This window comes from Diabrotica virgifera, chromosome 9 (genome assembly GCF_917563875.1).
Source record: "Diabrotica virgifera virgifera chromosome 9, PGI_DIABVI_V3a".
In the NCBI taxonomy this organism is placed as follows: Eukaryota; Metazoa; Arthropoda; class Insecta; order Coleoptera; family Chrysomelidae; genus Diabrotica; species Diabrotica virgifera.
The window spans coordinates 212,828,306-212,845,301 of record NC_065451.1 but is presented as its reverse complement, the minus strand read 5'-3'; positions in this window follow the sequence as shown (position 1 = coordinate 212,845,301).

Here is a 16,996-nt window from a genome sequence, read left to right as displayed (position 1 = left end):
TTGGTAATATAACAGCTCTTTTCGTATAGAGTATAGATTATAATTCCAGAAGCCGATGGAAATTTAATGAACAGTTTAGCAACAATTGAATTGTTAATTAAAAATTCCAAAGATTCCATTAAAATAACCACAATAATTATGATACATAAGAATAACTATGATTTTTGTATAAAACGACACTGTACCTATCTAATGTACTTTACAGAATTGAAATTGGACTATTTAAGCGGCCTCGGGAACATTTTAAACTCATAAACAATTTTTTGGCTTAAAAATAAATAGAATATCTTGGGAAAACTTAGATTAAATTAAATCATTAAAACGGTATTAGAAAAAAAGCGGCACGACGCTTCTTCTAAAAGAAAAAACGTTTAATTTTGATAAGTGGTTCCTGAGATACAACTGGCTAAAGCTGACCGGCATTTACGGCAAAGATATAAACAATAGGATCATAATCTTCGAACCATCACCTTTTTATTTCCGTCCTCTTTCTCCACACAAATTTTCATATCTTTAAAATACTCATAACAGATATTATTATAATAAAAACTATTGATATTACCAGTGAAAATTGCCAAAAATAGCAAAATTCCAATCAAAAATTAGGTTGTAGAAAATGTAATCTCAAAGTTCAAAATCGGTATACGTTAAAAAAATGCATTTTATCGGCTTCCCATGGAGCAATTTTCATCATTCTTTTTTTGTTCCCAAGTAACTCGAGTAGAGCCATCTAACTAATGCATTATTAAATATCAAAGTTGCTTTTGTTTTGTTATAATAAATTAATTTATTTATAAGAAAAGAAAACTATGTACATATTTTTCCAGTTGTAGACTTTTTTTAGATAAACTTACTACAAGTGTACCTTTTAACGTTAAAAACACAAATATTCTCATTTGAAAGCTGTATAATTATTTAAACAATCTTTATTTAAACAAATTAAAAATTTTTGTTATAATAAATTAATTAATTTAATATAACAAAACAAAAGCAAATTTGACATTTAATAATGCGTTAGTTAGATGGCTCTACTCGAGTTACTTGGGAACAAAAAAAGAATGAAGAAAATTGCATTTTTTTAACGTATACCGATTTTGAACTTTGAGGATACATTTTCTCCAAACTAATTTTTGATTGGAATTTTACTATTTTTGGCAATTTTCACTCGTAATATCGATAGTTTTTATTATAATAATATATGTTATGAGTATTTGAAAGATATGAAAATTGGTGTGCAGAAAGATAACAAAACTAAAAAGTTGCAGGTTCGAAAATTATGATCCTATTGTTTATATCTTTGCCGTAAATGCAGGTCAACTTTGACCGGTTGTATCTCAGGAACCACTCATCACAATTAAACGATTTTTCTTTTAGAAGAAGCGTCCTGTCGCTTTTTTTCCAATACCGTTTCCATGATTTAATTTAATTTAATATTTCCCGAGATATTCTATCTGTTTATAAGCCAAAAAATTGTTTATAATTTTATAATATTCCTGAGGCCGCTTAAACAGTCCAATTTCAATTCTGTAAAGTACATTAAAAAGGTACTGTGTCTTTTTATACAAAAATCATAGTTATTCTTATGTATCATAATTATTGTGGTTATTATAGCGACCGAAAATTTTTAATTAACAATTCAGTTGTTGCTAAACTGTTAAGGGAATGGGTACGTATTTTCGGCTTCAATGCTATTTAAATGCATTCGTTTTTTTTTCGAAGCCTGACTAATAAGTCTTTTTGAAAAATTTAAACTCAGAATGAAAGATTATGTTCTTACCGAGGGCCGAAAATCCCCGAAAAATTATATAATGTTTATTTTAATAAGTTACAGGGGTGAAGAACTAAGAGAAAATGTAGTGTGATTTTTAATTTCAAATATCTCATTTAAAAGAAACCTTTTATTTATTCTAAGGGACTTTCGGGCCTCGATAATAATTTTGTCTTTCATTCTGCGTTTAAATTTTTAAAAAATATTTATTAGTTTCTTCAGGATTTGAAAAAAATGGACACCATGTGCGTGGTGATATTTTCCAAATCGAACATTCGCTATCTTTGTCATACAACGCACTGAGTCAAATAGAATATGATGACAAGACCCTGACAGTTTTAAATATTTGACATGGCATCGGGAATATTTTGAGTTATTGATTAAATAATATTGATAGTGAATTTGATAAATAATTGCTTTAAGACGTGAACTTAATAAAAAGTTATTTATTGTCTATTATTTGTGGAAGAGCCAAGCAGAGAATACATCAGGATAATATATTCTGCGATCCCAGTATTTTGTTGTTAAAAATATTCAAAATTATAAGTGTTCCATAATAACAATATATTATTAAAAAATCACTTTAACACTTTTTCTCTTTTCTCGATTGAGCATTCGTTTTTGTTGTACATATAAATTATTACAATCACTGAATACATAGTTAGTGAAAAAATTATCACATTTATTAACTGAATTAATAATTTGCAATTATACAAATAAGAGCTATCCAAGAATATTCAAAAGCCATCTCTTTAAAGTTAATGATGACATTTTCAGTAGAATGACATTCTAGTAATGTTTACATATCCATACCAGTGTGAATTTTACTACACCTAATTTGCCGTGTAAAGACAGAAAATTAGGGATATCCGTAAAATATTTGCGAATTATTTACCGATGGCCTTAATTCAATTTCTATCGGCTTCTGGAATTATAATCTGTAGGAGAAGAGCTTTTATACTACCAAGTTATTTAACTATTGATAAACAATTACTTATCTCTAAAATTTTAGTTGAAAATTAAGGATTTTGTTGGAATGCCCGTATTTTCCGGGTAAAATTTTCGTCGAAGTAAATCGGGAAAAGCACGTCTCTATGCAGAATTTAATTGCGGCGATTTTTTATTTGGGTCTTTTTGGTGTAAAGTTAAAATCTTTGAAGTTATAGAGCAAAAATTGAAAAAAACACGATTCTCTTATTCGATAAAACACGATTCTGGGGACTTTGCATACTTATATTATTAATATATACAATCATAAGATTTGATTCCAGCAATAAAATTGCTGGTAAATAACTTTTCCTTGTATTTTGCTAGTTAGCCCAGAGTAAAATTTACTCTGGGCTTTAAAAATATTTAATATTTAGTACAAGCGAAATGTGTAGATAGGAAAAAATGATTTGCGTAAAAAAAATCTCTCTGTCGTTTTTGCAACCGTAAATTGATCCGAAGTGTGATCTGATCGTGTCAAGCAATATCACAGGAAGAGGTACTCAGTAGGTAGGTAGGTAGGTAGAAGATCTTCTTCTTCTTATTTATTGCTCTATAAACTGCCCTCAACTTCCTAAAAAGCAACCTACTTTGCTTTGATCCGAATTATTTGTCTTATAGTCCTTGTTTGGAGCAGGGTTCATTATGTTCACTCAAAGTTAAATATTTTAGCATCGACCTACACCTTGTTAAATAGCTGCAGTAAAACCTCGATATAACGGACTAATTGGGGGGACGGGGTGTCCCTTAAAGCCGAAAGTTCTTTATATAAAAGTAGGTTTAAAATAAATCAAAAAACTTATTTTTTGAAAATATGTACACTAGTACACTGTATTTAAATGTAAATAAAAAATATAAAACAAACAAAATTCTATTTAATTGTCTTCGGACATTCCTCGTAAATTGACGCTGGTTGATATCGACGCGCTTGCTTTTGGTAATCCTGCTTTGAAAAAGGAATCAAGTTTTTTAGCACTTTTAAAGTTTGCTGGTTTTTTTGTAATCAACTTTCTAAAATTACGAAATTGCGTATGATTACAATTAAACTTCGTTATTTGACGAATAACCAATACGTGTTAGATCAAAATATGATCTTACCTCTGAGAACTTCATTTTTGGGTCTGTTGTTTTTCTTCATTACTTATGTTTTTTCACTTCCGTCCTCATGTTTTAGGTTCACAACTTCATCTGCTATTTTACTTTCAGTCATGATGTTATACCCAGGGACACATTCATATACAGATATCAATAATTTCCAACCCTTCTAAACCTATGTCTGTATCTTGACCATCAAACAATTTTTTTGAAAAGTACTCTGCTTTTTTGTATATTCTGCATTATATTCATCATGCAATACAACCATTACTTCATAAAAACTTTCTGCAAGATATTCGCTTGATTTCCAAAATTATTCCCTGATCCATGGGTTGAATAAATGATGCATTTTTTGCCAAAAACATACAACTAAAGTTTGTATCTAGGTGTAGCGTTTGGGGTCCACGGGGATCCCATTGGTATTTAATGTATCTTGGTATTCGACAGGTTAAGCATGTATAATATTAACACTACGTTTTAAATTTTTTTACATTGGACTGGATTTTTTGTTCGTTATAACCAAAGTCCGTTGAATAGGGGTCCGTTATATCGATGTTTTACTGTGGTTTCAATTAGTAAGTGCTCATGAAATTAAAAACTCCGATAAATTTAACTCAACAGCAACTAAATAAAAAAATCTGGATACTATGGAATATCGTTCGTCAAAGGACGATGAAATATACTGTACCAATTTGGTACATATAAATTGGGGATGTTAATCTATTTACTCAGTTAATTGCAATTTAACTCTGATTAATATTAATAACGAGGATTTGATGATAATTGATAATGAAGTGGTTAAATGGATCGTGTATTAAAGTACGGATAAAACTGATTTATTTTTGGTGATATATGACCACACAAATTAGAGGCATTTTACTAAAAAACTGATGATTTATTTTTTCCACGAAAAACTCAATCGATTATCAAGGAAAATATTCCATGTAAGTATCTTATTATGGTGTTGAATTTTCCTTTACTGAAACATTTTATGTACTTTGCTTATCGAAGCATAGATATGCATAGCTTTCCATATCAAAGCATTTTATGTACATAGATATTGTATTTTCGCTGTATTCCTATTTCGGAGCTCCAAAGTATTCCATTTAGGCAGCCAATTGTTCTTCTAGCTTGTGTTACCCTTTTCTTTATTTTCTCATCGTCTTTTCCCGTTCTATCGAAGATTACCCCCAGGTACGTGTCTTCACTACAGGATGTGACTTCTTCATTATCCTCTAGTTCGATATTGGATAACTCGGCTCCTATGGGTAGGTATTTAGTTTTTTCCACGTTAAGTTCCAAGCCCCACTGTTCGTATTCCTCCTTTAGTTTTCTTGTCATATACTGTAGATCGTCTTTATCATTAGCTATGATGACTTGGTCATCAGAAAATTGCAAGGTATATAAACAAACCTCTCCGAGGTCTATACTTATACCGTGGCATTTACGTTTACACTGGTTTAGTGCTTTTGCAACATATATCTTAAACAAAGTTGGTGAAATACAGCATCCCTGGCGCAGACCCTTGTTGACGATGAACTTTTTAGATAGTGATGTAGAATTTTCCTATATATTTTTTAAGACTTTGATTAGAGTGTAGCTAATGTTAGTCTCTTGTAGTGATTTCCACAATTTAGTCACAGGAACGCTGTCGTATGCTTTACGGAGGTCAAAAAACATGAGATGGGTCTCTTGATTGGTTGCTGATTTTTGAAGTTATACTTCTTTACTCGCGATATGAGGGTAAATTTTAATAGGATTAAAACCTTTGATCCCGGCGCAGTCGCATTACAATTTTGTTCTGATTGGATGTTCAAATGACATGACAAAAATTATCCAATATAGCAGCTGTGGCACAGCTGTGGGACTGTGGTTTGGTTATGTATGGTTGTTGCGTTTTAAAATTTGTAGGAAGAGAAACAACAAACAAAAAGTTAGTTAATGGTTATACTGCCTTTTTAAATAGCTTTCATATTATATTTTTGGACTTATTAACATTAAAGAGATGATTGTTGCATGCCAATGTGAAAGCCCATCAAACTATGACTAGTATGAGTGCAGCAAAATTACTGATAAAAAACCTATTAGCTCGAAGGCGTAGAGAACTGTGGATAACAACAATCAACCGGGACGATCTACGATCTAGCTTATTCAAAGCTAAAGAATCTTACACTGGTAAGTGTTTTAAAAATAGATGATCAAATTTTGTTATGATATTTGAACATAGCCACTTTGCACGATGCAAGTGATTGCGAAATTTATTAGTCGTTATACGGGCTCTGATTGGGTGTTGAAATGATCTGGCAATAATAAATAATTGTTCAATATGAAGGTAAACAAATGTATAATATATTAGTTTTATTGTTGTGAGGACAGAAACAAAAAATTTTATAATTGTAGTAATTTTTAAATAGTTTTTAAAGCAACAGGTACGTAATACATAATTGTAAATGTATCATAGGTACCTACCTATTTGAACCTACCAAAATACATAGTATGTAATACGTTTATTTACATAATTTGATTACCATCAAAATTTTTATCAATATTCACCTAATATATTGTTTTCTCACTCTATGTTTTGTTGTATTTTTTCAATTCTAAATCATTTCAATTCAAAATCAAAATAATTTGATTTATATAATTCAAAAATGTCAAAAGTTTAATCCGTTTAGTTAGTCGATCTTGGCACATAATGACACACTGTCTCCGTGGCGAAGCGTTTAATGCGAGTGAACCTCAATACAATGCCAATACCAGCCACGCTGGTAAGTTGGTTCCCCAATAGAAATTTTTATTTTTTTATTTTTTTATACATTTTATGATTGTAAGTATATTTATTATATAATTTTATTTTCAGAAAATACGTATTTAGTTAAAAAATTTTCCGACAATTAATGTTCAGAAATCATTTGTGGTATTTTTAATGTGTTTGTGTGTTTTATTCTTTTATTATTTTAATTTTTGGCACTGTTTTAATAAAAATGTTTGAGAAGTAGTAAGTATAAATTAGTTTAATATTTAAATAAAATAGAAATAAAAAGTATATTAATTTCGTTTATAATTACGTATTTTTTATGGGAAATAAGCCACAATTTTACTAAAAAATGAATTTATTAACCTTTCGAAGCCCAAATCGGGTTTCGTTGTCAAAATACAAAATACTATTAAAATAAAACAAACATGTTGTTGCTAAGTAAAAAAATTCTTCTAATAATTTATTTAATCTGACTCATTTATATTGGCAATTCAGACGTATATTATACATTTTAAAGTAGAAGACTTTAAAATGATATCGCCAATATTTATGAGTTGCGTTCCTGGGACGACTTTACTAAAAGATAGTTCATTCGATTACATGAAATCAATCCCAACTCAAGAATATCCGTTGCAAAAAATCATAGCATGTGATCTGTCTTTAAAAAGACAACCAAATGCAACGATGACAGTAAAATTCTCGCGTTAGAGATTCCATAGTAAATCACGAGGGAAAACCAGGAAAAAACCTCGTGATACTATCCCGACATCGTAAGTATTTGGTCTTACATTTAATCTACCTTCAAAAAAACTAATACCAAATTCTGACTTTAATATGTTTAAATTATAAATAATAATAATATTACATAGATACACAATAAGTAATACTAAATAAAACTTGTACTAACTCGATATGTTATTGACTTACTAATCGTGGTATTTTCTTTCTATTGACTTCCTCTTTCAGTATGGGTAACCACATCCTACTGCATTCTACCGAGGAATTTGCGACACAATTGGTTTTATTTAGCATAATTAATAAATTCATTTTTTAGTAAAATTGTGGCTTATTTCCCATAAAAAATACGTAATTATAAAAATGCCACAAGGAAATAGCTTCAGAACAACATTCGTTTATAATCATATAATCATATAATAGAAGTATAACTTCTTACGTGCGTACAAAGTACACACACATTCTTTTTTTTTTAATTAATTGTTTTAGGCTGAAGACATTATCTGTGCAGCCTGTTCTTCTTCTTCTTGTTCCCTTATACTTCATCTCAATGAGATTTCTAAGAATGCGCCCTACACCCGGCTTAGGGTACTAGTTACCGATACTCCTCCGTAATTTGAGCAATCCAACTTATTTCCTTTTTTATCAATGGAATAAATATAAGCTACTTTCCATAAACTGGGTGGTGTGACACCGTTTATATATTTAATAGGTGCAGCCATTTAATACCATGAGTTTGTTTTCAAACTGACGTCGGATCGGATCGAGTCGGATTGGTTCGGATCGGATCGGATCGGATAGGAGAAATACGGATCCAATGTAGGTGCAGCTTTTCAGGGTATTGCATTTACACTCTCAGAAGCCAATTTTAATTAAAAACACAATATAGAACAAAGCACGTATTGACCTACAAACATTTTTCCCTGTATTTCTTCTCTCGACCGTTCTTTCCAGTTCTTTCTGTGTTATCAATCCCCTTTCCATAGATTTATTCTCTCCATTGCTTTGTCGACTTCACCTCTTAAAGATCTTCGGGCCTGTCCAGGTTATTCTCTTCTTCCATTGTTTAGGCAATACGTAAAGTATCCTTAACAATAGTAACCTATACTTATTGTACGGTTATAGAGTATATTCCCATAGGTAAGCTGGTTAAGAGTAGATAACGATTTTTCATATGTAATTTAAAGTATTATCTGCATAAATGGCACAAAGAATATTTGCTACGAGAGGTATATGGTTCAAAATGCATACAGTATCACGACTAATAAGTTATGTTCACATACATGTAGAGTACTTACAGTTTTATTCCTTGATGACGTGTCACATCAGAGCTCTGATTGAATTCCATAATCCATTTGGTTCATTTGTAAGGCACTCACTAATACGCTAAATAAATCATCGTCGATAATACTGAGCAGATTGAATTATCTGAGCGGTATAAAACGATAGCAAAAAAAACCGGTAAAATGCGGCCTTTTTACGAATAGCGGGAGCGTCGATAGATTAGAGATGATTCTCGTTAGGAAGCTTTTGACGATCTGCCCCGGCGAGGGGTTCAAATGCGAGTCTCAACAATAACCTGGAGTTTCCAGAAAGGTTACATAAATACTACTTGAATTTTAAGTAATCAGTAGTACAGGGGCGTAACTAATTATTTTAGTGAGCCGTGTATAATATATTTATTGTACATATTGCCGGGGGCGACAGGCGAGAGAGATGGCCTATATCACCTCGAAGAGAGGGGATTGGCAAAGATGTGCACAACGATAAGAAATGTTTGAAGAAATTAGAGTTTATATACACAAGGGGTAACAACGATAAAATGGAGGAAAACGATAAGTTTTCCCCCTAGGGATAGATTTTAATCTTCCAGGGGAATCACAGCGATTTTCGTAATACCACGAAGAAAATCACCGTGAGTAGTGTGAATCTTGACAGTACGAACTAGACCATCCTTACCAGGCAATACATCTATTACCCTGGCAGTTGGCCATAAGAGTGGAGGAGTACCATCCTCCTTCAACAGAACCAAATCCCCGATCTTGACAGGGTCAGTAGGGTCGGTCCATTTATTTCTTTGCTGCAGGAGGCAAAGATAGTCTTTTTTCCACAATTTCCAAAATTGCTGTTGAATTTTACTAATACGCTGAAAAAGATTCAACCTATTTTCAGGTATCTCTGAAACACTTGGTTCAGGGGGCGCGGTTAAACTTCTTTGAACTAAGAAGTGAGCTGGAGATAGGAAAGCGAAGTCATTGGCGTCAGACGACATCCTAGTGATGGGTCTCGAATTTAGAATAGCCTCGATTTGGCATAATACTGTGTTAAACACTTCAAAGGTGAAGTGGGAATTTCCTATAATTCGATAGAGGTGATACTTCACACTCTTTATTCCTACCTCATGGAGGCCGAATTGATGGGGGTTGCGGGGAACACCCATCTTGAAAGTTATGGAGTTTTGAGTACAGAATTCCTTAATCTGTTCCGAATTATTTTGATTTAAGAAAAAATCATAGAATTCGCGCATTTCATTTTTTGCCCCATGGAAATTTGTGGCATTGTCGCTCCAAATAATACTGGGCGTGGATCTTCTGGCAATAAACCTTTTCAGAGTAAGAATATAGGCTTCTGCGCTTAATCCTGTGACGAGTTCGATATGAACACATTTAGTGCTCATGCAAATGAAATAGGCTACGTATGCTTTGTAAAGCGGTGCCTTCCTCAAATGTGAGGACTTAATTAAGAAGAACCCCCCATAGTCCACTGAGACGACTTGGAAGGGTCTAGTGGGGAGTACACGATCGGGATGCATATCTGCCATCTGTTGAACAGAATTGGGTGTCATGAATCGGAAACAGTTTACACACTTACGAATTAAGCGTTTAATCTGTCTTAATCCGTCAATTGGCCAGTACTTCATTTTGACATACGAAAGTACTGTTTGCGCGCCTGAATGTAATAACTTATGATGAGCTTGAGTCAAGATTAGTTCTACAACTCGACATTTAGAAGGAAGTAGAATGGGGTGTTTTTGATTATACGATATGGGGGCGTGTCGGAGACGTCCTCCCACACGAATCAGCCCATCATTATGTTGTAGGAAGGGGTTGAGTTTACGAATGGCTTTATTGGTCACGAGTTTAGCATTTTTCAATTCAAGAATCTCTTTTTTAAAGTAGATACTTTGGATATACCTGATGATCGCGTGATCAGCGATCTCCATTTCGGGTGGCGTCAATATATCCGTATCTCGTGGAGAGTTATTTATTTTCTTTTTAATATTACTGATGAATCTAAAAAGATAAGCGACAATTCTTTGAATTTTACGAAAAGAAGAAGATTTAGCGAATAGATTTTCAAAGGTGTCGTTGAGTTCGTGATTTGTTGCTATGTTTGAGACAACTAACTTCCTTAATTCAGGAAGATCATCCTGAAAATGAGGAATTTGATGAAGAGAAAAATCGATGGGATTGTCTCTAATAAAGCTAGGTCCGCATAACCAGTCTTCGGTGGTCTGGGGATTATCAAAGACATTTATCCCTCTGGAAGCGGGGTCAGCGATGTTTTCGTGACTTCTGACGAAATGGAAATCACAAGGAAAAGTTTCCAACAAGGAATTGACCTTTTGAATTCTGTTTTGTACAAAAATGTTCCAAATGTGTTTTTTTAGAAAGTATCCAAGACAAGGCAATTGTAGAGTCAGCAAAGAGATGAGATGAAGATATACTCAAATTTTTCTTGAAGATGTGAAAAAGTCTATGAGCCAGAGTGACTCCCAACACTATTCCACAAAGTTCCAATTTGGGGATGGTGAGTTTATTTTTTAGCGGAGAAATTTTGTTTTTAGAAGCGATAAGCCGCGACGATACAGAAAAGTCTGAGTATGTCGCTTTGAGATACACACAAGTGCTGTATATTTTTTCCGATGCGTCGGTGAAAATAATTAATTGAACATCAACAACTTTCTTTTGTAAAAGTAAGCATCGAGGTACCTTGACCTCTTCTATAGTTTTGAATGTCGATAAGAGGTTTTGCCAATTTTTCATAATGATGGGTGAGTCAATGGGTTGATCCCAGTCCAATTTCTGGGACCATATTTCCTGTATCAAGAGCTTAGCGTTCACAAGGACAGGGGATAACCATCCTAGCGGGTCATACAAAGTAGCAATGTAGGAGAGAATAGTACGTTTAGTAACAACATTAGCCAATTTGAAGATAGGAGTTTTAAACGAAAAGTGGTCGCGTTCTGAATCCCAGAATATGCCTAAGACTTTATCAGATCCCGTGAAGTTAAGACTGACTTCAGAGACGGGATTTAAATTGTGTTGAGACAGAAATTCTGAAGAACTGCAGTTCCACTTGTGGAGGAGGAAACCATGGGTTTCTAGCAAAGAAGTTAATTGTTCGAAAAGACAACTTAATTCATGAAGACTGTCAGCACCGCTGATCAGGTCATCCATATAGATAGATTCTTGCAGAACACTAGTAGCAAGTTCGTGGGTATGTTTGTTGTTGTCAGCGATGTGCTTGATAACTCTTTGAGCGATAAATGGGCTACTTGGGAGCCCGAAGGGTAATCTTTGAAATTGATAGCACCGTAAAGGCTGCTGAATATTGTCCCTAAAGAGAAAATTTAACAGAAATGTTTCAGTGGGACAAATGGCGATTTGTAGGAACATAGCCTTGATGTCGCCTACTAGTGCGAATTTAAACTGACGAAACTTAGCGAGAATGTCAAAAAGTTCATGTTGGACGACATAACCTTTGTCTATGACGTCACTGAGGGAGATTCCCGTAGACGATTTATTGTTTGGATCGAAAACTATACGAGTGGAAGTAGTAGAGTTGGATTTGAAAACGGGAAAGTGAGGGAGAAAGTAATTAGGTTTACCTGAGTCATTTAGCATTTTTAACGGCACTTGAATTATTTGTCCGTTATTGAGATATTCCGATATAATGTCCTGATATTTTTCCAATAAATCAGGGTTGAGTTGAAAACGTTTCTCGAGACTGAGAAAACGTCTTTTTGCCGAGAGAAACGAATTTCCCATGTCTATATCTTCGATAGGGAGTTTGAGATTGAGTGTGGACTCATATCGTCCATTGGGGAGAACATTAACATGTTTTACAAAATTAATTTCAGCGGGGTGATCATTAATGAGATCGGTGTTCTGAGGAGCGGCTTCTTCCAGCTCCCAGAATTTTTGTAAATGATCGGATAGTTCCTCGTTGGACACTACCGGCTCATTTACGGCGGAAGGAGTGTTATGAGAACAACAAGTAACGAGAGAGTTTGAATAAAATTCCAAAGCCTTTTTAGTATTTTTCGACTTAAGAGCAAAGTCTGGAACTGACCCTGATATCGTGTACCCGAGTAGAGTGCGTTGAAGAACGGGAAGACCTTTTCCCAAACGAATTATTTCAGGTTGAATGATATCGTTATACAGGTCTGCACCGAGCAGGATACCAATTGGGGATGTTACATGGAACATCGGATCACCTAATGGTATCTCTGAGGGTATGTTTAGTTTGCTCGCCGAAATAGAAATTTGAGGAAGCGGATTTGTTATCTTTGGGAGTACAGAGCACGAGATGTCAAAAGGAACGTCGTTAGCGACAGCGAAAATTGTTGTATCTACAATAGATTGAGACGAGGATGAGGTGGAGTTAATTCCATTGATCCGTAATTTTCCATCTCTAGTGGTGAGTGACAGTTCCTTTACGAGGTCAGCACTAATAAATGAAACCTGTGAGGCCGAGTCTAAAAGTGCCTTTGCGAAGACCCTCTTGCCGCTAGGAGCGACAAGATAGACCTGGAGTGTGCTTAATAACACCAAATGATTATCAAGCGAGGCTGCAGATAGAGCCATTGAATGTGGAGTCGAATTTTGAAGATTAACTTCCGTTTCAGGAGCTCTAACATGTGAGGGCCCCTGTTGTGAATTACCCTGTGTATGGGAGTTATTTGAGATAGCGGTTTTATTATGATTATTTGAGTTGTGTTGGCCAACAGCCGCGGAAGGGTTACTATGACCCGTTTTGTCGAAATGGAGCAACGTGTGATGACGAGATTTACAAACTATGCAAGAGAATTTGGATTTACACTGATCGAGCATGTGAGACCCAAGACAATTAATACAAAATTTATTTTGTTTGACAAAACTAAAACGTTCTTTAGAATTCAACTGCTTGAACTGAGGACAAGAGTAGATCGAGTGAGAGTCGTTGCAATAGGAACATTTCTTAGGACCTAAGCGAGGCGAAAGGTTACTGGTAGAAGTGTCTGAGGCTAGGTGTAAAGAGTGTCTGGAAGTAGTAGTCGATTTTGGTTTTGATTGAGATTGAATATTCTCAAGATGAACAACGCGTGTCTCGATTTCCCCTAGAAAATGGACAAAATCAGGGGTAGCTTGGCTACCACCGGATTGGAACTCAAGAGCCCTAATGGTAGGTGCGTCGAGTTTCTGAGTAGCGATATGTATGAGAAGTAAATGCAAGAGATCTGAAGGGGGCCTATTCAAGTTCAATAGGGCCTTGAAATTATTTGACATGACCGTATGAAAATTTCTTAATTGTGAGTGATTTGCGTTTCCAGAAATAGGAGGCGCATCAAGAATTTGAGAGATGAGAGTTTTGATAAGCGATTTAGAGTTGGCGTACCTTTGTGTCAGGTTATCCCGGGCTATTTTGTAATTGTCACCTGTGAGTGGGATATGCTCGAGAAGCGTCAAAGGCTCGGAAGTTAGAAAACTTTTGAGGTAAATGAGTTTTTCCAGATCACTTAATGTAGTATCAGATCCTATTATTGTATCAAAGGTCTCAATGAATGAATTGTATTCAGTAACTAAGCCACTAAATGGTTTTAACTGAATACGAGGGAGGTTTACTGTTCGTTGCCTAGCCATAGACTGTGAGGTTAGAGAAGAATTAGGGTCAAATTGGAGGGAGGGGGTAGCAGTCACATTAGAACTTTCAATGACCTCTAACCTTTCTTCCAATAGAGAAATTGTATCCAAATATTTATCAAAAACCACAGAGGAATCAGTAGAGGGGGTAGGTTCCTCGGGGATCGTCTCCAGCACATTTTGAGCATCGCGGAAAAGTCCGTAAGAATGTTTGAGTTGTGAAATTATTTCACGAATTTTATATTTGTTTAGAGAATTAAGAGTTGTGGGAACCGAATCAGCCAACTTGGTTATATCAAGTTTTGCGGTGAGCCTCTGTCGGTTATATTTTGATCGGTCAGCCATGTTGCGAGAATGTGAGATTAGATAGATTATTTGCAAATGTCTAAACCTATAAATCGATGCGAAAATGAGAGAATATGTACAATATATTATATATTACACGTTTAATAGTGTGAGATTGGCTTAATAGTATCACCCTGTATGAGCGCAGATTAGTATATGAAATGCAAAACTATAAAATTTCAAAATATATGCAATTTTCCAAAATGGGTATTTTTCAGCAAGTGTGAGACACCCTTAACAAGTATTTAAATTAATTAAATTGAAGGAAAAAACAATTATTTATTTTCTATAGTTTTCTAGAAGTGTAAAATGAGCTTAAGCGAAGCTAAATGTAGCAAAAACTTACAATTTATGCAAGAAAACAAAATTATTTTTAATAATTTTTGTAACCTGTGAACCAGGCTTAATCGGATTCAAAATTATAAATTTAATTTAAATCAAAAGGTTGAACAAACAATGTTAAAATTATAACACCCGTACTATCAGCCAAGAAATGAGTACACTTTTTGTATACTATAAACAGAAAAATATATTTACGAAAATAAAATAATGTAATATATGCAAATATTTTTTCATACAAACAAAACGACTCCTTTATTTGAACAAAGCAAGTAGTTTCTGAAATTGCACGTGTAGACCGGGCTTAACAACCTACCAGCTATTGTAGAGACGTGCTGGGTTAAATACTGAGAATTTGAGTGCAGAAAGAGAGGAATATTTTATTTTTGTGCCGGGGCGGCGTGGCTTGGAAATTTCCAAATGCAACAGAAAGACACTATAAATGAAAAACCGTTATTCTCAGAATAGAGATTATCAAAATATGCAAATACGAAGGACCTTGAGGATTTAATTAATAAATAATTAATATGATACGGCTCGATGGAACAGAAATGTTTAGGCAATACGTAAAGTATCCTTAACAATAGTAACCTATACTTATTGTACGGTTATAGAGTATATTCCCATAGGTAAGCTGGTTAAGAGTAGATAACGATTTTTCATATGTAATTTAAAGTATTATCTGCATAAATGGCACAAAGAATATTTGCTACGAGAGGTATATGGTTCAAAATGCATACAGTATCACGACTAATAAGTTATGTTCACATACATGTAGAGTACTTACAGTTTTATTCCTTGATGACGTGTCACATCAGAGCTCTGATTGAATTCCATAATCCATTTGGTTCATTTGTAAGGCACTCACTAATACGCTAAATAAATCATCGTCGATAATACTGAGCAGATTGAATTATCTGAGCGGTATAAAACGATAGCAAAAAAAACCGGTAAAATGCGGCCTTTTTACGAATAGCGGGAGCGTCGATAGATTAGAGATGATTCTCGTTAGGAAGCTTTTGACGATCTGCCCCGGCGAGGGGTTCAAATGCGAGTCTCAACAATAACCTGGAGTTTCCAGAAAGGTTACATAAATACTACTTGAATTTTAAGTAATCAGTAGTACAGGGGCGTAACTAATTATTTTAGTGAGCCGTGTATAATATATTTATTGTACATCCATTTTTCTCTTCATGTCTATGTTATTTATTCTATTTCTTTTTGTTACTCTGCAGCTGCTCGTTAGTAAATATATATGTTGTTCTTATTTTTTTTTGAGTTTTCAACGAAAACTTTTCGTTTATAAATTTGCGAAAGTCTGTGTGTTATTGCGTCGCCGCTCCTGCAATACTCAGATCAGATTTATCGATGGATTCTTATGTAGTTTTTTTCTTCTAAATCCAAATCTGAAAATGGCATTTCGATATTTCTAACCATCTTCGAGATAATCGACCTCAAAGTCTAAAATGTGACGTCACAATCCGGTTATATCCTACAGACGCACTAAACTTCAGCTCAAATGGTTGATTAGGAAGTAGGCTACTTTTTTTTTAAATCTCGATTTGCCAAGCATAGGTTATTTACATTTGAGTTTGACACTTCGTGAATGTCAAACTAAATTTTAAATTAAGTATTAATAAAACATCAATGACATTTGATAGTGAATTTAATTATTATATAAAATAAATAATATGTTCAAAAATACAATTTGAGTATAAATATTTTAAAAGCAATAATTTATTAACAGTTTTAAAAAGGTTTATACCAGTATAAATACGGCCTCCCCTTTATGATAAATGGACTGTTCCATTTGCTAAAAAATTAAAATATTATGTATAACCTAGTCGTTCCCTAAACTCGATACAACTGGCTAGTGATTGTAGAAGGTAATTTTTTTGTTTTTTGAGAATTTTGCCGAAATTGGCAAAATTACTAATTATTTAGTAATAATCATTAACTATATAGAAATTATTTTTTTGTCGAATTGGCAAAATTATTGACTAAAATCACTAGCCAGTATTGTGTCTGTGTACATCCTTCTAATGGAAAAAAATATTTTAAGAT